Source organism: Hyperolius riggenbachi, chromosome 7 (assembly GCF_040937935.1).
Source record: "Hyperolius riggenbachi isolate aHypRig1 chromosome 7, aHypRig1.pri, whole genome shotgun sequence".
In the NCBI taxonomy this organism is placed as follows: Eukaryota; Metazoa; Chordata; class Amphibia; order Anura; family Hyperoliidae; genus Hyperolius; species Hyperolius riggenbachi.
The window spans coordinates 69,350,270-69,373,330 of record NC_090652.1 but is presented as its reverse complement, the minus strand read 5'-3'; the positions used below and the strand labels follow the sequence as shown (position 1 = coordinate 69,373,330).

The 23,061-nt window shown below is 47.1% G+C and overlaps 1 long non-coding RNA gene across 1 annotated transcript in view; it reads right to left on the bottom strand.

The window, feature by feature from the left end:
- LOC137525548 (uncharacterized) overlaps positions 1-19,205 on the bottom strand; it is a 35,264-nt gene extending 16,059 nt beyond the window's left edge. Inside the window, exon 1 of the long non-coding RNA XR_011022936.1 lies at positions 19,117-19,205. This is a non-coding gene — a long non-coding RNA (uncharacterized lncRNA). The remainder of the gene's footprint in view (positions 1-19,116) is intronic.
- Between the last annotated feature and the right edge of the window lie 3,856 nt (positions 19,206-23,061).

The window sequence follows — 23,061 nt, the reverse complement described above, 5'->3', positions numbered from 1 at the left end:
TCAGTGCAACCCCTCACTGTTGTCCTTCTGCGGTGTAGAGAAAGTACGTAGGCCATGGAGAGGTGGTGATATGATTAGGGAAGTATCACAAAGAGAGACAAAGTGGATATATCTTCTGAATACATTAAAACCAAGGGGATTAAATGCAGATATTGATCTGATATGTTTTCTGAGTAACGATTGATGGAGGGGAGGGACTGGTCTCCAATTCATCCTGTAGATAGTAGAGTGTATAAGGGATGCACAACTTTTTGGTACTTTGGTTTATTATAACCATCTTAGCACAAGCGTATTTGTGTGGTGGCACACAAATGTGCATTAGATTGAATTATTTTTTTGGAAGTTATATTGAATAAGGGTGGGGGGTGTGTAGTTTATGATCAGTTTGGGGGGTTTGTAGGGTTAGTATTTATTGGACTTGTGAGAGGGTTGGGGATCACGTAGTGGAGATAATTACATTCTCAGGAATTCAGCCCTATTTTAGGGTTAGGAGGGGTTGGAGGCCAGCCACAATTTTGAATAATTATGACTAGAACAAATAGAGACAAGTAGATCTGATTTATATATAGAGAGAATGAAGAAAATATTTGTGCCTGGACAGCTTTAAGAAAATATATGTTAAGTGGATAGGAAGAAGCTAAGTGTATGGGCTTCACGTCATGCACTGCGCGCTCCACATTAATGAGCAGTGTGCAGTGATATATGTTACATATGGAAACGGTGGGAGGTGGTGATGGAGTTAAATGAGAGTATATAATATCATGCATTGGCTGTAGTCTTGTCCGGACAATGGGCAGGGGTGAGATTGACTGTAAGGGTCCCGCACACGTTGACATCCGGGGAGGCTAAAAGGTTGGGCACAATTTACTTTTGTGTGAGTAGGGGATAGGATAACGTAGGTATAAGGTTGCTTAGCAACTGGGAAGCCACTCCGCTCGGAAAGAGTGATGGTCACGGGTGGTGGGAGGCAGCCTATCAGAGGCAGAAGTGGTTGTATAACATCACTTCCGGGTGGTGAGCGGCAACCAAGGAGCGAGGGTGTGCCACCTAGCTCACTTCCGGGGTAAAGAGTGGGGGGTGGGAGGAGGATTCACCGCAACGGGTATAAAGTTTTAGACATCTGGGGGCCGCGTTAGCTTCTGATGAGTCGTTTTATACGACGAAACTAGTCAAGCACACGCGGTTACTGTATCCACCGTGGAGAGGGACGTGAGAGCCAGGAGGGAGGCTTAGGAGATAGCGCCATCCAGCCGACCCGGCGGCCAACGTTTGGGGTGGAGCCCATTAAAACTCTGTACGCATCTCCACGGCTTGGTTTGTAAGTGTACATCTTTTACTTATTAAAATTGATTTTATGGTTTTACGCTATGGAAGCTTTGCATTGTTTTATCTGAGGTGATGTGGACTATACACAGAGGAAGCAAAAGATCTACTTGTTCGTATATGGCAGGGGGCGGCCAGATGACCCCATAGGCGCTAAAGACCCATCTGACAGAGGGTCTTATTCTAACGGTGAGTGGCCACTGCTTGGGGTGTGGTGGTGGTTTTCTCACTGAAGTGGAGCTTACTGCACCTGCGGTAGAAGAGAACATAGATTTGTGTAGACTTGCACATTGCTGAGCATCCTTTTAATTGGAAGGACTGTGTATTAGGACATTTGAGCGCAGCTTTACCTTTGTGTGTATTGTATTCTTTTTTAAGCAGCGCACCACCAGTATTAACACACCTGTGTGTATCAGCGCAGTATTTTGGTGTTTTTTGGTAGTAAGAATTGTCCATGGGAATGTTGAAATCCCCAAGGATGATGGTGGGGAGGTCAGAGGAGAGGACGTGTGGGAACCAGGAGGCCAGGTTGTTCAGGAATTGTGTAGTGGAGGTGGATGGGGTGCGGTAAAGGACTATGATGACTGCCAGGAGCGGATGGTAGAGGTGGATAACATTGGTCTCAAAGAAGGTAAAGTGTAAGGAAGGTGACGGCATGAGGACACGGAAAGTGCAGGATGGGAAGAGGATCAGGCCCACTCCACCGCAAAGTCAATTGTCAGGTCTGAGAGTATACACATTTCTCTCAAAGAGACATCAAACAAATGACAGCGCTCATAGACTGCAACTGAATTGTAGACCAACAGAGGCATGCAGAGCCCCACAGGGCTAAATACATGCCTTGAATGCAAATCAGATGCAAATCATGTACTAGATCTAGTCTATAATTTGAATGCAAATTGTTGCACGTGGATGCAGCTAGCCATAAGTATACTTACATGAGTTTTGTACAGCAGGAGACATTGGCAGTGCTTCCAAACAGAGGCTGCACCCGAATTGACTACCTGCAATAGATGTGCAGAGCTCCACAATTGTGGACTAAAATACACAACATGCATTCAAAACAGGTACAGGCAAACGTCCTCCTTTGCTGTACCTGTTTTGAATGCATGTTGTGTATTTTAGTCCACAATTGTGGAGCTCTGCACATCTATTGCAGGTAGTCAATTCGGGTGCAGCCTCTGTTTGGAAGCACTGCCAATGTCTCCTGCTATACAAAAGTTCTGAGAGTATGACTGAGATGTAGTCCCCATAAGAGAGGGCCACCACCAAATCAGAGTCAGAGGGGGAGGGCCATGTCTCTGTGAGGGCAAGGATGGTGCGGGAATTAGACAGGAAAAGGTTATGGATTTCTGTGAAGTTATTGCTGACTGATCTGGCATTCCAGAGACCAGAGGAGAGAGGGGTGTTGTGCTAGTAAGAGGTCAGTATGGTAATGAGGGAGGGGGTAATTGTGGGTGTGGGATGGAGCTGTGTGGGAGGTGGATAAGGGTTTGGGGGGTGTGGGGGTCAGTGATGGAGCGGGGTGGGGGGGGGGGTAGAGGGGGAGGCTTGGACACAGTAAGGTGGTGATAGCAGGTGGGGGAGTCGGGTAGGAAGTGGCTAGGTGTTGGTGGCCAAGTGGGGGGCTTGAATTAGATGAGGTGAGTTTAGTGAGGAATAGGTGGTAGAGGTGGTATAGGAGCAGGTGAACGTAAAGCATGTTGTAGTAATATAGGGGTAGTGGAGGATAGGGAGGAAGATGAGTGCAGAAAGGTAGAGAAACCATGGAGTGGAAGAATAAGTAAGGGTAATGTTCTGTGTAGGCTGAGATGGTGTTTAGCAGTGTGTGAAGTTATAAATGGTGCAAATTACTTGTGTTTACTGCTGTTGAATTGGTCAGGTCAGGCCAGGTCAGCTGTTAGACAATTTGCAAATTAAGTAATGGGGTGGACTGGTCTCTTGCAAATTAACCCTTTAGGGACCAGCTGCCTAACTCCCCTTAAGGTCCAGGCGATTTTGCATGGGGGGTTGTGTTTGGGGGGGTCAGGCAGCCAGATCCCCTCTGTGGCTAGCTGGGCTGTGTGTCCCATTTGTGGCCATGGGTCCCCCCCTGTAGGCAGCAGCCTTTACTCACCTCCCAGGCTCCAGAGATGGAGCTGTGGACCCCTCCACTTCGGCCGGCATCCTCGCTCATACTGCCGCTCAGTTTCGGGTTGTGGCTTGATGACATCATCAATGGATGCTGGACAGAGTGGAGGGGAGCGCCGATCGCCATGGTAATGGCAGGGAGGCAGCTTACTCTCCCCTCTCGGGTGCGCACGATTGTGAGATACTCGGATATCCTAGCTCTTTTTTCACTATTCGAGCTCGAATACCGAGCTCGAATAGTATTAGCTATCCGGGCTGTGCTATCCGAGCACATTCGGATAGCAATCAGCTATCCGGAGATATTTGAGCTATCTGAGCTCGAATACGGAGCTCGGATAGCATCATCAGCGGGTGACGTCACCTCGAGTCCTCACAAGCGATTCAGAGGGCTCCCAGCCCTCTGACTGTAGCCAATCACAGAGGGGGAGCCTGGCCAAGCCCCCTCTATAAATAGCGGGCGCCATGTTGCCTCACTCGTCCTGCTTGTGACTTACTGATTGTACTGAGAGAGACTGCTCCAGTGCTTTTTGTCTGTGCAAGTGGTGCATTTATTGTTCAATACACCAAGCGTTTTTACACTCCAACACTTGATATTCACCTGTATTGCTTTGTATTGTAGATAGATTGTATTTTAGGCAGTTTAGTTTGTGTGATTAGGGACTAGGGAGGGAGACTGTCACTGGTGCTGCTGCAGCTGCAGCAGCTAGGCCCTGTGCCTAGGCAAGGCAGCCTGCCCTGCTCTGTGCTCTAGTCTCTAGTTACCTGTGCTCTCACCTGTCCTACTCTACTGTACTACTTCTGTGTTAGATAGATTATTGTACTATTTTGTAGTTAGCAAAGCCCAGCTTTACTGCTATACCTGTCCTGTATCTGCTCTCTGTAATCTAGTCACACCTGTTCTATTGTTTAGCTAGATTCTTCTATTGTTTAGTTAGTACTGTAGTGTACTCTAGTCTGTGTATAGGGACTGTCCGTCACCGCGTTACCTAGGGTCTTTGTGTGCGAAGTTCACATCTGTGCTGTCCGCACCCTCTCGTTAGTGCTACACCCGTCCTATTGTTTATATTACTTGTATTGTGTATTCGCTGAATTGTACTGTAGTGTAGTCTGTGCATAGGGACACCGTCAGTCAGCATCAGCTAGGGTCTTTGTGTGCGCACTGCGCACTCTCTCGTTAGCGCTACACCGATCTCTGCTGTAGAGTACACCTGTCCGTCACCTCACCCACCCACCACCACCACCAGTCCCACCCCATTAAAGTACCCCACTTGTCCCACCCGCCTTTACATACATAACTTTTTTTTTCATTTGTATAATATTAAAAATATACGATGTCTGGCACTGGCAGCCGCGGTTTGGGCAGGGGCAGCAAGGGCAGCAAGGGCATCGGCAAGAGAGGAGGTTGTGGCAGCCGCGCCACCACCACCACCACCATGCGCAGTTCTGCGTCTGCACCAGTGGCTATTCCGCCATTAGCCACTGGCCGTGGCTGCCTTGGCCGCCCAACAGCTGGGAGTCACGCTGCAGAGACACAGCAGCAGCGTGTGGTGCAGATGTTCCTCCCACTGCCAGGTCGTAGTCGTCCTATTGAGGAGAAGGACGCAGACTCTGTGGTGTAATTGATGGTGGATGAGCAGGCCACCATTAGCTCTGGAACCGAGTCCTCCACCCCCGCCACCACTCCTGTTCGCAAGAGCAGCAACAGCTGCCCAGCACTGCCTGGGCAGGAGGAGCAGGAGGAGTGCAGTTCTCCAGCCCCAGCGGGCAACACCAGCACCCTGTCACTCAGCACCTTCTTATCCCCAAGCACAGCGAGGCTATGGAGTGCTGTTGCGGCAGAATTGGAGGAGGAAGAAATGCTTATGGGCACTTTGGGGGATGATGCTTTGGACAGTCAGACAGTGGTGAGTGTCCATTAGCCCATGCATGCAGAAGGGGAGTTTGTGGGGTCATCCCAGCAGGACATGTTTGCGGATGGGTAGGATGATGATGACAGGGTGAAGGACAGAGACTGGGTGGCAGATCCTGGGGATGTCATCAGCTCTGAGGAGGAGGAGGAGGATACGTCTGCGGGCCTTGCTAGAAGGATCAGCATCGCAGACATAGGCAGGATCAGAAGTGGGCGTGGTATGCAGGCCACACAGCGTGCTGATCCGGAGAGTTCTGCCAGTGCCACCAGCCGCACCAAGAACCCCCCCCCCCCCAACCACCACAGGGAGATCAGCGGCAGCAGCCCCTTCGAGCCGAAGGGGAAACTTCACCTCCCCAATTTGGAATTTTTTCACCCTGCCATATGTGGATTGCAAGTATGCCACCTGCAACCAGTGCCGCCAGCAGCTCAGCAGAGGGAAGGAGCCCTCTGCGTACGGCACCACCTCTCTGGTGAACCATCTGGCAGGGAAACACTTTCATGAGCATGAGGAGTTCATGAAGTTGAAGGAAGCAGGCAGTGGCAGACCTGCCACCACTGCGAAGCCATCGGCAGCAGCCACCCACCCTCCTCCACCTCCTCCAGCAGCTACAGCAGGAGTGCGTCACAAACGCACTGCTCCTCCTCCCTCTGCAACTCCTGCCGCCGACACTGAGGCCTGTTCTGGCAGCCAGTCCTCAGTGGCCTCCTCTGCTCCCTCCAGTGATTCCCGTGCCAGCAAAAGGCGTCGCCCAGACCCTGCTCAGCGACACCTTCCAGGGTGTGGTCAGGGTTCTGCCTCCCAGCAGCCGTTGCGTGCATCAGCTGAATGGCTTGCTGGCACGGGCCATGTGCTCCCAACTCCTGCCTTATTCCCTTGTGCAGGAGGGGAGCGACATGCGTGCACTCCTGATGTGTGCAGCCCCCGATTGGCCAATCTCCAGCCGACATTTTTTCGCGCGCACGGCCATCCCTGCACTTCATCGCTCTGTGATGGCCAATGTCAGGAGAGGGCTGGATCAAGCAGTGGGTCAATGGGTCCACATCACCATGGACTCATGGAGCAGCCGGTTTGGGACAGGCTGCTATCTGTCCTTCACCGGGCATTGGATCAGCTTGGTGGAAGGGGGTGAGGAGGGGGGAGCATCATCGGGCACTGTCAGAGCAGCAGCAGCAGCAACAACGCAGTGGGTGGTGCCACCATGCAGGGTCAGCGGAATTGCAGCAGGTTCCTCTGATCCGCTTCCATCCTCCGGCACACCAGCCGAACCCCCTCGCCTCAGCAGCAGCGTGAAGCACCGCCACTGCCAAGCGCTGCTGGAATTGGTCAGCCTGGGGAAGACCAAACTGACGGCGAACCATGTCCTGGCCAAATTCTGAGAGCAGGAGAGGAATTGGCTGACCCCCAGAGGCCTCAGAGTCGGAGAGGTGGTGTCCGACAACCTGGTTGCTGCAATCAGCAGGGGAGACCTGACCCACATCCCCTGCCTGGCGCTCGTCCTGAACCTGGTAGTCCAAAAGTTCCTGCAGACCTACCAGGGGATGGACTGACTCCTTGAAGGCGGCAAGGAAGGTTGTGCGTCATTTCCGGCACTCGGCTGCAGCCGTAGCAAGCCTGGAAGGGGTGCAGAAAGAGCTGCACCTGCCACAGCACCAGCTCATGATCGATGGAACTCCACCCTGGCGATGTTGGAGTGTCTGGTTGAACAGAGGCAGGCTGTCAGCCAGTACGTTGCACGAGCAACAGTTGCCGCCATCACTGCAACTGGGCGTGCCGCCACCAACCTCCCGTCCATCATCTCCACGGAGGACGGGGGGCACATGCAGCAGGTGTGCTCAGTGCTGGCACCCTTCCTGCAGGCCACCAACATGGTAAGGAGGGACCATGCAATGGTGTGCGAGTGGGTCCCCATGGTGTGTGTGCTGGACAGGGCCCTGTATGCACTGCTGGAAGAGGGAGCGGCAGCCTTGGACCAGCAGGAGCTGCAGGCAGCTTCACAGGCCACCTCTGAATAGGAGGGCTTGGAGTTGGTGGAGGTCCCTGACCTTGTTGCTGATGAGGGGGAGCAGCAGAGCGCAGCTGGAGTGGTGCGGGGGTGGAGAGAGGATGAGGTGGAGGAGGCAGAGGATGAGGAGGACAGCACTGTCAGCTCTGGGGCTGCCGATGATGTGCCAGCAGACGTGGCCAGACTCTTCCCAATGGCAGCGCACATGCTGAGGTGCCTGCGCAAGGACCCAAGGGTCATCCAGATGAAGCAGAGGGAGGACATCTGGATCTGCATGATGCTGGACCCACGTCTGAAGGGGAAGGTCAGCCAGTTCCTGCCTGCAGGAGGAGACCGTGTGCAACAAATGAGGGATTTGCAGCTGTCCCTTGTTGAGCGCTTGGAGGAAGCCTTCCCTCAGCCATCCACCCCCACTGTCCAGCCAGCACAGAGGCAGCAGCAGGTGCCTGCATCCACCAGCAGGAAGCGCACGCGCACCACAGACCTGCTGTCTCTGACCAACGAGCTCTACATGAGCGCAGAGCTGCCAGGGACTAGAGAGGAGGTGCCTGCAGCAGCATCCTTCTCTGGTCACAGACAGCGCTTGACCCGCATGGTGGCTGACTACATGGGGTCCTTCAGCGGGCTTGACAGCGTTGCCCCTGTTGATCCCATGGGGTATTGGGTCAAGCACCTGCCGATCTGGAGCGAGCTTGCGCAGTACGCCCTGGAAGTGCTCTCCTGCCCCCCTTCCAGCGTACTGTCAGAGCGTTGCTTCAGTGCAGCCGGTGGAGTCAACACTGAGAAGCGATCTCATCTGTCTCACAAGTCTGTGGGCAGACTGACGTTTCTCAAAATGAACCAGGCTTGGTTGGAAGGCAAATTCCTGGCACCTGTTGTCGGCGAGAGGGGGACATAAAGTGGCACACACACATTACACCTGCTGCCGCTGCTGTTTTTCTCTCTGCTGTCTGTGTCTCCACCGCCAGGGAACACATTAAAAGGTGCTGCTGCCCATGCGCCACCAGCTATTTACGCTCAAAAATAGCTGCATTATTTTGAAAAAAAAAATTAAATTATTTTAGAGGCTTCCGGGTTGAAAACTGTGCTGTCCCAATTGTGTATTGGACACAATGTGGGCTTTACGACCGCTGTCTGGAACCTCATGGTGTTCATTTACGGCCCTGGTACCACCACTAGGAACCAGGGCCTATTATGTCTCACTGCCTGCCCTCCTGCTGCCTGCTGCCAGTCTGCCACACACTCATCCTCCTCATGCTGCCTGCTGCTGTATTTCCTCCTGCCTGTCTGTCTGTCCTGTCTGTATGTTTCCACTGCCAGGGAACACATTACAAGGTGCTGCTGCCCATGCGCCACCAGCTATTTACGCTCACAAATAGCTGCATTATTTTGAAAAAAAAACCACAATAATTAAATTATTTTAGAGGTGTCCGGGTTGAAAACTGTGCTGTCCCAATTGTGTATTGGACACAATTTGGGCTTCATGACCTCTGTCTGGAACCTCATGGTGTTTATTTACGGCCCTGGAACCACCGTTAGGACCCAGGGCCTACTATGTCTCGCTGCCTGCCCTCCTGCCTGCTGCCTGCTGCCAGTCTGCCACACACTCAACCTCCTCACGCTGCCTGCTGCTGTATTTCCTCCTGCTGTCTGATTGTTTCCACTGCCAGGGAACACATTACAAGGTGCTGCTGCCCATGTGCCACCAGCTATTTACGCTCACAAATAGCTGCATTATTTTGAAAAAAAAAATATTTAATTATTTTAGAGGTGTCCGGGTTGAAAACTGCGCTGTCCCAATTGTGTATTGGACACAATGTGGGCTTCACGACCGCTGTCTGGAACCTCATGATGTTCATTTACGGCCCTGGTACCACTGCTAGGAACCGGGGCCTATTATGTCAGTCACATCACACTGCCTGACGCACACTCCTCCTCCTCTTGTAGCTGCATTGAGCTTCTGCTGTCTGTGTGCTGCTACCACTGCCAGGGAGAACAGAAGAATAAATATTTTCTGCTGCCACCCACTCTCCTACCAGCTATTACCACACTACAATAGCTGCACCTACTTCCTCCTCCTGCTGATGTCTGTGTTTTACCACCACCAGGGTACACAGAAAAAGGCGCTGTGGCTTGCAATGTGCCACTAGTACCTATTATGCCATTAACACAAATATAACTATGGTGTTATTAAAATAAAATATTTCCACAAATGAATTAAAACAAATATTATAAAAGAAAGGAAAACCAAGACACATAATATAATGATAGAGAGGAAGAGGAGGAGGAAGAAGAAGAAGAAGAAAAAAGAAGAAGAAGATATAGAAGAAGAAGATATAGAAGAAGAAGAAGAAGATATAGAAGAAGAAGAAGATATAGAAGAAGAAGATATAGAAGAAAAAGAAGAAGAAGAAGAAGAAGAAGAAGAAGAAGAAGAAGAAGAAGATATAGAAGAAGAAGAAGATATAGAAGAAGAAGAAGAAGATATAGAAGAAGATATAGAAGAAGACGAAGAAGAAGAAGATATAGAAGAAGAAGAAGACGAAGAAGAAGAAGAAGATATAGAAGAAGAAGACGAAGAAGAAGATATAGAAGAAGAAGAAGAAGATATAGAAGAATAAAAAGGGGAGGCGCATGCGCGACGTCACGGAGATGGCAGCCTAGGCTCTGAGCTCCAGCCCATCGCTCTCTCAGAAGAGCCGCTCTCCGCTCCTCTACGCCTCAGATCCGAACGGCTCACACCGGGTCAGACGCCCTAAGACTCCCTCCACCTGATGGCCGCAAAGGGACCCTCCAAATCACCGCAGGCTCCGGGCACAATGGATTGCTTTCTCCGCCCCGCGCACACCCAAGATGGCGCCGATCAGCCAGACCACGCTGACAACACCCCGCAGGCCAGTATAACGCCGGACACTACACCGGTAACTGCAGCTTTCCTGGAATCTACACTAGACAGGCACTGTAAAGCCATACATGACTCCCTCCAGAACCTATTTTTATCCGCTGTGAAAGACATTAAGGCAGACATAGTAAGCCTGGGCGAACGTACCAGCGCTCTGGAGGAAAAAGCAATCACTCTCTCTCAGAAGCAGTCAGCCATTGAGGACGAGCAGGTCATAATACAGTCAGATCTGAAAATGATTCATACTACACAGGAAGACTTTGAGAATAGGGAAAGAAGGCAGAATCTGAGGGTGAAAGGGGTCTCCATGTCAGTTAAGCCTGACCAAATTAAACCACACTTGCTGGAACTATTCAAATCGATTGTGACTGACTTTCCAGACGAGCTATGGCGCATGGACAGAGCCCACAGGTCCTTAGGGGAACGCCAACCCCACAACCAAAGGCCTAAAGACATTATAGTCCGGATGCACTACTATGAAGCTAAAGAGGCCCTGTTGCAGGCATTACGCAAAGTCCCATCTCTCACTTTTAAAGGAGATGAGATCCACGTTTACAATGATTTATCCCTCATCACCCTGGCAAAGCGCAGAGCCCTAAAGCCAGTCACACAACTTCTGCGAGATGCGGCCATCCCTTACAAGTGGGGTTTCCCCTTTCGCCTAACTGTCAACCGTCAAGGGCTGACCTTCACCTTAACCGATATCGATGATGCCCCCCTCTTTCTCAAGCAAATGGGACTTAAACTACCACCTTTACAACTCACCCAGAATCCCAGATCTCCCTCTATGTCCTCCCCCACCAGGAAGGCACGTCACATCTCGGATTGGACTCGAGTCCCCGTCCGGAGCCTCACATACAACCAGACCCAAGAGGGCATGGAAACCTCAACTAGCTGAACTCTCTACTACATCCCCTCTATTTCCTAACAGAGGGATCCTACACCCCCTGCACTAACTTTTGAGCCCCTAACAAGATGCTCTGATACCATCATTGCTGATACCACAAAATCATCTCTGTTCCCGGCTCTCAACGATCTAGACACTGGGACTCTGGTCCCTGGGCCGCTACCCTCCGGTACTTCCACATGCACCTCAGGAGATTTCCTTATGGGCTTATCTGGCTCTTTTGGAGTCTGGTACCCCCAAAGGCTTTCTCACCCAGGCAGCTCTTTTTGGCTGCCAATACCCATGGCCACTTACTTTATAGTGGCATAAGCTTTCTTTCTCTATATCAATCAGCATATGTTTATATCGATATGTTTCTATCACTGATATGGAAGTATGTTTTGTTAAGGTTCATATCTTGTTTGTTTCTTGTTTTCTGTGGGTCACGATGGTCGGACCCTACCGCATACACCTCAAATGTGCTCCGCATTGCCACGGACTATGGTTAAGCTGATCACGTTAAATGCGAAGGGCCTAAATATACCTCAGAAAAGACTCACCCTATTAAAAGACCTCAAAAGACTGGACATAGACATTGCTATGCTCCAGGAAACTCACTTAAGACAACGGGACTGCATTAGGCTGGGGAACAAGCTCTATTCTAAGGTATATTTGGCCTCCGCCTCGACTAAACGGGCAGGTGTTGCTATTGTGTTCAAATCAAATCTCCCCTTACAGATCACAAGATCCGTATGTGACCCAGATGGTCATTACCTATCGGATCCCTGGCGGGCAAACCCATCACCTTGGCCAATGTTTATATCCCTAACAAAGACCAAACCTCTTATTTATCCTCCTTTCTGGATAAACTTCAACAATTAAAAAACGGCACTTTAATCTTAGGGGGAGATTTCAATTTGGCTTTCTCAGCCGTCCAAGATAGAAGCCTTGTAAAAAAATTTCTCCTCAAAAAGTACTCATGACCGCAACTCCCGTAAGTTCAGGGCACTCATGAGAAAGCATACATTGCTCGATCTATGGAGAATCTCTAATCCAAAATCTATCGAGTATACTTTTTTCTCCCCTCCTCATGCATCTCACTCTTGCCTGGACTATTTTTTCGCCAATTCCACCCTATTACCTCTTTTGGACAAGTCAGAAATACTACCAATGGCATGGTCCGACCACCAGAGTGTTGTCTTACACCTAAACTGGCTACGTAGACCCCATAAGCCTTTAAATTGGAGACTCAACGAAGCCCTCATATGGGACAAAACCTTTGCCAATGAACTTAGTGAGGAGTTGCGGTCATTCTTCAACACAAATTCTACAACTGTATCCTCCTATGGCATTTTATGGGAGGCTCATAAGGCATTCATACGGGGACTGTTCATTGCTGAAGGCTCCAGGAGAAAAAAACTCTCCTCCCAAAAATTTCTTTCCCTCCATGCCACCCTGATTAAGGCTCAGTCAACCTATAAAACGTCACCTACACAGGAACACTTCACTACAGTACAAAATCTAAAACAAGAAATTCGCTCCCTACAAACCCTTCAACTTGAGAAAAGCCTGAGGTGGTCTAGGCAACTCTTTTTTGAGAGGGGAAACAAACCCCACACTATACTAGCCCGAAAATTGAATCCCAAATCCTCCCAGCAACTGATCTATTCCATGAAAGACTCAGAGGGTACAATACACTATGACCCCCAGAAAATCGCCCATATTTTCTCTGACTACTATTCTCAATTATATAGCCTACCAGATCTATCCAAGAAACCCACCTTCATCCCTAAGTTAGACTCATTCCTTTCAGAACTCAACCTCCCAACCCTTACGGAGGCTCAATTGACCCTACTTAACAACCCGATAACAGACACCGAGATTCTTGAGGTACTAAAATTCCTTCCCTGCTCTAAAAGCCCCGGCCCAGATGGTCTCCCCTACTCATACTATAAGACATTTAAAGCTGATCTAGTCCCACACTTAGTCAAACTGGCGAACAAAATACTCCAAGGAGACTCACCCCCCTCCTCCATGTTAACTTCCCTACTTACAGTAATACCTAAGGAGGGGAAGGATCCCCAACTCCCTCAAAGCTACCGACCCATTTCTCTTCTAAACTCAGACCTGAAAATTATAACAAAAGTCATGGCCAATCGTCTCAACCCTATCCTAACCACACTTATCAATAATGACCAGGTAGGATTTATCCTAGGACGCCAAGTCGGCGATAACACCAGGAAAGCAATAAATCTTATCTCACTCATGAGTCAGAGTGGCAGGCCTTCTCTGCTCCTAAGTTTGGATGCAGAGAAGGCCTTTGACAGATTATCCTGGCCTTATCTATTCCGGGTATTAGAACACCAAGGCTTCAAAGGACCCTTCCTCTCCTTACTTCAATATCTATACTCCACCCCATCCACCTCAATTAAGCTCCCTTTCGCCCCCACACAACCCTTGCGAATACAAAACGGCACTCGTCAAGGATGTCCCCTTTCCCCTCTATTATTTGCCATAAGCATTGAACCTCTAGCCTCAGCAATTAGATTGAATCCGAACATACATGGGGTTCGACAAGGCAAACATGAACATAAGATATCTTTATTTGCTGATGACGTCTTACTCACAATCACACAACCTCTTATCTCTCTCCCGGCATTGCACTCCACCATAAAAGAATACGAATCCCTCTCAGGCTTTAAGTTAAATCAGGATAAGACAGAGGCCCTTCCCATTAAAATACCCCCCACCCTAATGTCCTCCCTTAAAGCCCACTACCCTTATAGATGGAAAGTCCACGCTCTCAAATACCTAGGAATAAACCTTACACCTACATATTCCACATTATACAAGCAAAACTATCCTACACTCATCCAGACCATTCTCCAAGATCTACACAAGTGGACCGCATATAAAATTTCTTGGATGGGGAGAATATATTCCCTAAAAATGAACATCCTCCCACGCCTCCTATACCTATTCGAAACCCTACCATACCAAGTCCCCTCAGCCCAACTCTCCAAACTACAGGCTGAGTTTTTCAAATTCATATGGAACCACAAACACCCGAGAATCCATAAAACTATACTTCTATCCCCACGAGAATCAGGAGGCCTGGCAGCCCCCCATTTAAAGCTTTACTATCAGGCTACCCATCTCAGACAGCTAACTGAATGGACTAGCCCAAAAGTTTACACTAAATGGGGCCTAATAGAAGCTACAAGCATCCTACCAACCACTTTAGCCTCACTTATCTGGTCACCAGCTCCCCCAAAACTCCCCCCCAACACTACATTACCCACTATACACTTCTCTACCCGCATATGGAGGAGCACCATGTCTACTGCTCATCTTAGGTCTACCCCCTCCCCACTCCTCCCAATACTGGGAAATCAATCTTTTCCTCCTGGAGCCTCAAAACAATTCATGACCCGCTGGTTCAATTTAGGCTTTTTTAATCTTAGAGATTGGATTAATCCATTGACGGGTAAAATCTGGGACAGAACAGCACTAGAAGAAAAGACCCTGTTCTCCCCCCAGATGTACCTAGAATACTATCAGATTAAACACTTCCTTCAAAAAATCACCAAAGGAGCAAGCGTAATTCCTTCCTGGACACAATTTGAACGCCTATGCAACTTGAGAGGACATCAAAAAGGTCTGATATCACAAATTTACTCCCTCCTCCAAACCAAATCAAATTCCCTCACCCCCTCTCACCCCTATATGGCCAAATGGGAATCTACCCTCTCCACCCCTATTACGCTAGAGGACTGGGAAAACATTTGGGAAAATGCTAAACACAGCTCCATCTGCATACAAATAAAAGAAAATATATACAAGATCCTCTTCCATTGGTATTTAACCCCAGATAGACTCTCCAGAATATACAATGGACCTTCCGATTTATGCTGGAGAGGATGTGGATATAAAGGCACCCTTGCACATATATTCTGGTTCTGTCCTCTCATCGATACACTATGGAGAGACACCCAATCACTGATTCAACATGTTACTGGCACTCCTATCCCTCGTGATCCCCTACACATGCTATTGGGCAAAACCATACCTGGTGTCCCCTCACACACAATGCGCCTAATTACTCACATCCTGACAGCCACCAGACTCTCCATAGCAGCCGCGTGGAAACAAATAGCCCCACCTACAATCTTGGAGATAAAAACTAAAATCACTTGGTACAAAACTATGGAGAAAATGACAGCTTCCCTGAGAGACTCTGAGGACAGATTCCATAAGATCTGGGACCCATGGACTTTCAGCTCCTCAGACTACATACCCCCCTAAAGAGGGATCCTGACCACCCACCCCTCCCTAACATTTGCCAGAACCCTAATCACTATATCACGCCCTGTACACCCACCCCAAGGACTTTATATTATCTTCCTTTTTTTTTACTTTTAGGCCCTTCCTCTCTTCTACCTTTAAATAGGACTAACCTCATCTGAGGTAATACCCAAGGCTATTATGCGGAATGTCTGACCATCGTGACTCACCTGGACCTGTTGTCCATCACTTCTTTATTCTCACTAGTTGTTATTTTCTTACATTTCAGCTGGGTGACCTTTAATGGTAAATAAACTCCATTTTCCCTTATCCCTTCCCCACCACCCCTCCCTCACCCTTCCCCCTCCCTCAATCCCTCCCCCTCCTTCCCCCTCTCCCACACATAATGCTGTCTACTCCATCAAGGACTTAATTGTATTTTTAGGATCCATCTTAGGGAAGTAGAGAAATATACAAGCCACATGAAGACTGGCTAAAGATCTTGTCACCTTAAGATTCCTACATCATAGACTCTTAAACTCTGTACGACTTGTAAATTAACTTCTATTCTCTTCACGGTCTTTTTGTTCCATCTTAATTATTCAATAAAAACCAGTATTACAAAAAAAAGAAGAATAAAAAGATAATTGAAGAAGATACAAGAAGTAGAAGATGAAGAAGATTCGAGTAGAAGAAGATATAGAAGAAGAAGAAAAAGAAGAAGATATAGAAGACGAAGATATAGAAGAAGAAGATGAAGACGTAAATGAAGACTTCCAACTTACAACTATTTTGGACACATCTTCTCATGCAAACACTTTTCATGAAGTTAATTTACTATGTTTGATACCTTTTTTATAACTACTACATCACCACATTATCACATGATGTTTTTCTTTATAAAAAAGGTGGTTTCATGCATCAGTGACCTCCAATACAAGTTTCAAAAGCTATTTAAGGCCAGCTCAAATATTTTACTCGAATACAGACTCGGATAGTGACGTCGGATATCCAAGTTCGAATCGGATATTCTGTTAACTCGAATATCAAACTTCGAGTGAATTCACAGAACCCCTGAAGACTTCTTGATTAACCACGGGGTTCAGTGGAACCCTTGATGAGAGATTTTTCAACAAGGGTCAACTGAACCCTGGGGCTCCATGAGACCTGTTCGGAGATTGCTCATGTATACAGCACTGCAAGATCACGAGTCTTCAAGTGACTGCATGCTAACATTAGAAAGTGCTAACCAATGACTGTCAGATTATTTTCCTGGGCATTTTCTAAATCTTAAAGTTTATTATAGTGTTTCTTTAAGCTGTTTAAAAAAAAAAAAGCTTCACTGTGGATTCTACCAGCCCCCTGAAGACGCCCTGTCCCATGCCGGTCCTCAAGAATCCTCCTGTCCAGCGCTGCGTGTCACTTCCTCTTTTTTTGTCTAACTAGATGAATGACACTGCGGTACGAGGAAAGTTCATACTGTGCCTGCGCAGGACGCTCCTGGCAGTATGAGGGGGAGCAAGGACGTGCGCGACCACTGAGGCGCAGTGTCATTCATCTAGGGGGCCAGAAGAAAAGTCCCAGGTAAGTGAAACAGCTTAAATAACCCCTTTAAGCAGATGTGGGATTTGGGTGGATTTTTCTTCTTTTGAGACAATTGTCATATTTATTAATCATACCCTGTATGACACATTTTGTAGCCTCCCACAGAGTAGGAGAAGAGGTGGAGTCTTCAATATAATCAGAGGAGAAATCCAAGATAGGACCTCCAAAATACACAGAATGGTATTAAAGAGGATCTGTAACCTCAAAAAATCCCCTGGGGGGTACTCACCTCGGGTGGGGGAAGCTGCACTCCGTGCAGCCGTGACGTAATATTTACCTTCCTGGCTCCTGCGCAGGCGCTCTGACGGCTGTCGGCTCCGAACTACACGGAAATACCCGATCGCCGTCGGGTCTGCTCTACTGAGCAGGCGCAAGTTTCCGGCGCCTGCGCAGTAGAGCGGACCTGACTGAGATCGGGTATTTCCGTGTAGTTCGGAGAGGAAAGCAGCCACAGCGCCCCCGCTGGAGCCAGCAAAGGTAAATATTGAAATTACAGTCGGGCCTGTCGCCGGCTGTTCAGAGGGCTGCGAGACCCCCGTGGGACAGAGGACGGCGTGGGAAGCCTCATTAGGATCCGGAGGCTTCCCCCACCCGAGGTGAGTACCCCCCAGGGGATCTTTTTCATGTTACAGAGTCTCTTTTAAGACAGATGTAACAACAATTATCAGGGAAGTATCCGTACTTGGCAACCATCTGCTCCCTGCAATGGCAGAGAATTAGCTGAAAATAGCACTAATAGATTTGGGTGCTGCTATATTTCTAATGTTAATTATTGTTTTTGTAAATTTACACTCAATTTTGCATATGTTTGGGCGCAAGTGCCTAAAATCGATAATTTTACGTAAGTCGATAAAGTAAACTCGGTAATATTCCTAATTTTGTTGTGGAATCGGTAATATCGCTAATTTAAAGTTTATGATAATATATCAGAACGAATATCATAACAATAAATAAAGAAAAACGATGTGAATCATAACGATAACTTAAAAAGTGTATTGGTGTAATAACGGTAAATGAACATATTTAATGATGGAATGTAAGCAAATTCTGTCCAAATAAAGATAACTTTGTAATTACGAAAATATAACATTCACTGTATGGATGTAATAACGATATTTGACATTTCTATTTTACGATAATATATGACGTATTTACGATAATTTATGGTTAGACACCACCAGGAGAGTGGTTAGGATTAGGCACCACCAGGGGAGTTTTAGGGTTAGGCACCATCAGGGGGGTGGTTAGGGATAGGCAACACCAGGGGAGTTTTAGGGTTAGGCAACACCAGGGGAGTTTTAGGGTTAGGCACCACCAGGGGGGTGGTTAGGGTTAGGCACCACCAGTTGGGTGGTTAGGGTTAGGCACCACCAGTGAGGTGGTTAGGGTTAGGTATCACCAGGGGAGTTTTAGGGTTAGGCACCACCAGGGGGGTCTAGGGGGTTAGGGATCGGTATAGGGAGGATTCTGTGTCAGAGTAGGGCTAGGTTTACTTAGGGTTAGGCACCACTATTGGGGGTTAGGGTTAGGCACCACCAGGGGATGGTTAGGGTTAGTCAACACCAAGGGAGGGTTCTGTGTGAGAGTAGGGTTGGGATAAGCTGTGTTGTTGAATTACATTACGATATTACATTTTCGTTTTCAACTCACATCTGTTTTAAAACTGTAATAATAATAATCCGAATTAACGATTTTACATTACAAATACCGTTATATTATCGATATTTCTAAATTACGAAATTTTTCTTTTGCCGATAAATCGCGCCTAAATTTAACCTCAACTTTTTTTAAATGTATGCAATGGTAGATCCTCTTCTACTTCCAACCCAAGTAACTCTTTTACAGTAACATCCAAGCATCATCCAAGACATCAATATTAGAAAACCCAATTAACTCTTTTACAGTAACATTTAAGCAACATCCAAGACATCAATATTAGAAAAATGGCAACACTAAATTCCATGGTGAATCTTAGATGTCCCTCGCTGCTCTAACCACTCAGCTTCACATGCTTCCATGACTCTTGGTCTCCACATCAAATCAAGCCTCCAGGCCTCATTTTGTGACTCACCATGTGCTTGTGGAAGTGTCATTGTGTGTGGAAATGCTGTGGCTAGAGTGTATTGACCCATATCTGAGCATTGCTGAATCTAATATAAAATATACTACATATCCATATCTACCATATTTTCACCTGCCTATCTAGCAAGGTCTTTTACCAGTAGATGGGTAACTGTTGAACAGCTTTCATACACCCTTAAAGAGACACTATCCCACGTTAGACTGAATTCTGCATTTGCAGGTCTGCAGAATATAAACTGGCTGTACAGGATGTACAGGATCCACTGATTCCACCATGTGAATGCTGAAGCAGATAAAAATGTTGCAGGATGAGCGCTGATAAAAATGGAGCTGCCATAGGCAACAATAGTAAGAGCCACAATTAGTGGAAAGGAGATTAAATTATGGCACCCAATAAATCTAATTGAACTCAAAATGTAACCTCCTCTCCGCTAATTGCGGCTTTTACTATTACTGCCGATAAATAGGGCACCATAATTAAACCCCTTTGCCACTCGTTGCAATTTTTTAATATTGCCGCCTATGGTTTTCAGGAAGTAGGTTCAATTAGGCAGGGGGTTAGGGTTAGGCATGGAGGTGGAGTGGTTAGGGTTAAGCAGTGGGGGTGGAGTGGTTAGAGTTAGGCAGCTGGGGTGCAGTGGCTAGCTTTAGGCAGTGGGGGTGGAGTGGTTAGGCTTAGGCACTTGGGCAATCTTAGGGTAAGACAGATTGAGGGTTCAGTGTGAGAGTAGGCAGGGGTGAAGGGATACATTATCTGGTTCTGGCAATCACATCTCCTGCACTTCTTAGTTTACAGTTGTCCTGCAGCCAGCCAATCACCATGTTGCTTCAGTTGCCACTCCCCAGATGGTGATTGGCTGCCTGAAGGATTCCTGCACGCTAACCAGGAAGTGGAGGAGGAGATGCGATTGCTGGGACCAGATAATGTATGCAGATGCCATGCATGATGTATGCAGTTATTGGATAAACAGATAAAATTATAGTCACATGATCAGATCCAGTGCTATGCAGATCATTTTCCACTTATATTAGTGAGCACATCTATTTGCCCCCTTGGACATAATTGGGTGTTTCTTTAGAAAACAGGACAAGTGAAAAGGTGTTGCTATAGAATTTGAGTCACAGTGAAAACTTTTGTTAAAAAGTCTGTAAAAAATATGTTCCATCAGGTGTGCTCATTGCCAGCAGTCACACAAATACAGATTCACTAAGTTGTCAGTGAGCCTTTATTGTGGTCTGAGAACGCCCTGCCACCAAACAATTTTTTTATTCAATTCAGGTAGTTTGCTGCATCACTTACAGTATATTCTCAGTGATTTTCTCCAGAGTAGGAAAACCTTAGTTAGTTAATCAGGCCCAAAGCCTAAAGTTTAGTAAATGTTGCCCACAGAGACTCACAGGAGGAGATGATGAACTCTTAGGGGAGGCTGATCAGCTTTATACATGGTGATGATATGTTGGGAAAAAAATCCTTGCATCTCTTCTTCTGTGATGTGCTGACTTCCTGTATAGGACAAGTTACTACAACAATCATCATCATCACTGCTATAGAGTCCTGCAGCAAGCAACTTCTAGCCATGCTGTCAATGCCATTGTGCTTTGCAATACCATTGCCATTGTCCTTCGTGGAACTTTGCATTTCTGTACAGTAAGCATTGCATCTTTCCTGAAGATCCCCCCTGCATTGCAGTGTTGTATATTTTACATACTCCTCCTCTGCATCACGCGTAATAATCACTACATACATCATACATGTAGGATGCAGTGCTCTGCGTGAACAGGTAAGGGTGAATATTATCACATACCTGCTGTGTTGTGCTAAAGAGATATATTGTTTAACAGCTGTTTAAAGTGAACCTGAGGTGAGAGGGATATGGAGGATGCCATATTTATTTCCTTTTAAAGTAAATCAAGGTGACATGTGACATGATGAGATAGACATGTGTATGCACAATGCCAGACACGCAAATAAGCGACGTTTCGGGCGCACCCGCTGCGACGTTTCGCGTGCACCAGGCAGCGCTAATCTTTGTGCGTCCTTAAGGGCTTTAGGCGTGCTAAGGGGCTTTTAAGTGTGCTAACAAAGTAAGCAACCTTTTGTGAATCAAGCCCCAGGTATGCAAGTGGCAGTTTCTTTCCAGGTCGGGACTGGGTCGGACTGAGTCAGACTATAGCATAACCCTCACTGATAAGTAATTACAGCCATAAAATACTTCCCCATCAGTAAATGGCATCCTGGAGCAGAAAGTATATAAAAAGGGTCAATAATTTATAGATTTGAGCTCTAGCATACTTCAATGAAGGTGTTAATGAGCGGAGACAATGAAACAGTAAAAACTTAAAAACTAGATTTGAAATATAAAATAAAACTGCGGGATATCTAAAACTGTCATTTTTAAGAGAAGGAGGATAGATATATGAATGTAAAGGCCTAAAAGTGAACCCAAGGTGAGAGTGATATGGAGGCTGTCATACTGTAATTATTTCCTTTTAAACAATACCAGTTGCCTGGCATCCCTGCCGGTCTATTTGGCTGCAGTAGTGTCTGAATTACACCAGAAACAAGCATGCAGCTAATCTTGTCAGATCTGACAATAATGTCAGAAACACCTGATCTGCTGCATGCTTGTTCAGGGTCTAAGGCTAAAAGTATTAGAGGCAGAGGAGCAGCAGGAGAGCCAGGCAACTGGTATTGCTTTAAGGACATCCGAGGTGAAAATAAACTAAGAGAAAAACAATTGTATCTGCGCCAGAGAAAACAAATAGTCCCATCAGCTGCCAAGAGGCAAAAAGTCCTCAGATAGACTTCTATACCACAGTTCTTCCAATCGCCTCAGTGCTATAGGACATTCCACCTATGTATTTCCGTCACCAAACCACCCTTTAAAGTGCAGGTTTACCGGATTATACTAAGACCCAAGTTATAAGGTCTTGAAAGCATTCAGCCAGATCACAACTCCGATCACCACCACGTCCTTGGTCCTCAACGATCACATCTTCTCTCTTAATCAGTCGCTCCCAATAAAATGTAGTATAAAACCAAAACAGATCTAAGCGTATACCATTTAAAACATTTCATTTATTGCACATCCAAGTCGAATACAAGCTCAATACAGTCTCTGATACTTACATCCGGGCCCTTCTGACAGGGACCCATGAAGTTATCTCGCACATCAATCAATTCTTCTCTGGAGTACCGTCACTCTCTATCATCCGTAGGCCCGACCGGTTTCGCTACTGCATCATCAGGGCCTTGCTTACGGAATGATATAAGTTCGGTTGAGAACGATATGGCGTTATGGCGTGTATATTTAAACAGCAGAACTTATATAGTTCCGTAAGCAAGCCCCTGACGAGGCAGTAGCGAAACCGCTTTATGTCTTTATGTCTCCAATTTAGCAATGCAATGTGATTTCTGCCTTAAAACCCTGCTGTGCATTAAATCCGGATTTTTTCTTGGGACTTTTGGCGTGTATCCAACTCTGCCATGCCCCTCTCCAGGTGTTAGACCCCTTGAAACATCTTTTCCATCACTTTTCTGGCCAAAATTTATGTTTGAAGTTTTGAAAGTTTGCCTGCCCATTGAAGTCTATTGTGGTTTGCAAAGTTCGCAAGTTCACAAACTTTTGCGGAAGTTCGCATTCGAGGTTCGCAAACCTAAAATCAGAGGTTTCAAGCCATCTCTAATTACCAATTTTGTATTTTGTACCAATTTTCATATTTGGAAAAACTTTAAGGGCTCGCTGTAGGGCCGTACAACTCAGCACACAAGTGATTTCCTCCCCCCCCCCCCCCCCCGCTCTGTTGGTGGGGTCTGATCACTCCCCAGCTGTTTGTTTGTTTAAAAAAAATGTATGTAGTACCTCAAACAACTTCCTTGGACCTTTCATTAAATCAAAAAGTTGGATCGGATTCATCCATTACAAAGGAAAAA